Source organism: Maniola hyperantus, chromosome 22 (genome assembly GCF_902806685.2).
Source record: "Maniola hyperantus chromosome 22, iAphHyp1.2, whole genome shotgun sequence".
In the NCBI taxonomy this organism is placed as follows: domain Eukaryota; kingdom Metazoa; phylum Arthropoda; class Insecta; order Lepidoptera; family Nymphalidae; genus Maniola; species Maniola hyperantus.
In genome coordinates, this window is record NC_048557.2 from 6,977,722 (window position 1) to 6,979,339 (window position 1,618).

A 1,618-nucleotide genomic window follows, 5' to 3' on the forward strand; every position below is an offset into this window, starting at 1 on the left:
CACTATATACATATGTGGTACCTACCTAGGTCCAATTTCGAGAAGAGGTCGCGTTGCGTTTTCATTCCTCATACCTACGCATCCATAGGGTTTGGAATAATCTTCCGCGATCTGTTTCCTACCAGGTACAATTCGGGTAGGTACCTACATTCCTTTCGGCTGCGTACTGTATACACCTCTTAAAATGTAAAGCTAATCTGAAACTCAGTGGGAAGATCGAAGGAAAGCGACCCCGCGGACGTAGCCCGCTGCCCGAGACGTTGGTCAGACCAAATAAAAGAAGCGGTCGACACACCTATCTGTGATGCAATCCACGCGGCAAGAAACAGAGATAAATGGAAAAACATCGTAGCAAAGATTGGATCTATAAGGGGAGCCACGATCCTCAAAATTGAGGTAGCGACGCAGGAAGAAGAAGAATCTGAAACTCAAGGCATGTAATGCTTTTCATAACTTATAGGTACCGTACTATACTATGACAGTTTTTTTTTTTAATAGATATAGCGAGCAAAGGCAGTTTTAGTAATTTGTTCAAAACTAAGTAGTAAATACTTTGTCAGAAGTTCAAAATTTAAAAAGTCGGCTAGGGAAAAATAAAATGATGAAAGAATGATGTTAGATTCTTATCTATTTAATCAGTTATCACCTTGAACACAATTCTTAAAGTACTGCAGCGAGGGAATATTTTGAACTTCGTCTCAGTTGAGTGATAATAACATTAATTTATTGTAATGGTTTAAGCTTTCGGAACCGTAAGAGATAAAAATATAACTAAGTCAGTGGAAAGTTTCATGAAGCGTGGTAAACTGTTTACTTGACGATGACAGTATGTAAGTAAATTAGTACATAATATAATTTCTATCTAAAAAGTACTGTAGGTACGCGTCAGAAAGTAATGTACATCGACCTCTATGTCGTTGAGACCGACAACACGTCATATAGGTACGAGTGACAAAGGCAATGCTCTACAAAGCCGAATTGTCATTCTAAAGGCCGATGTACAGTACTTTCTGCCGCGTACTGAATTTAATTTATGGTGAGTACCTACTTATTTAATTTTTATCGGTATCACTCTGTGAATAAACTAATTCATACTTCCAAATCAGTATGCTTACCTACGATTCTGTCTCTAGGTTACGTACTGTATTATAAATGGCAAAACATTCGGTGATGGTATGTATGTATTTATTTATTTATTTTTATTTTTCATGTACCGAAATTGTAGTTACATAGTAGTAATAAATTAAATTACATTGGAAAGAATTTAGAGCCTCAATAGCTCAACGGGTATAGGAGTGGACTGAAAACCGAAAGGTCGACGGTTCAAATCCCGCCCGTTGCACTATTGTCGTACCAACTCCTAGCACAAGCCTGACGCTTAATTGGAGAGGAAAGGGGAATATTAGTCATTAAATATGGCTAATATTCTTATTAAAAAAAATGCTTGTAGCTCTTAACAGAGACCCATTAGTGTAAATTTAACGTCTAAAATAGTAAACACTTTTGACAATAATAATATGAACTTTTAATTTTAACTCCATTAAAAGCTCGTATGAAAAATAATAGGTAGGTACCTAAAGATAAACTAATGAGTAGAACAAACCGGCGCGACCCTGGA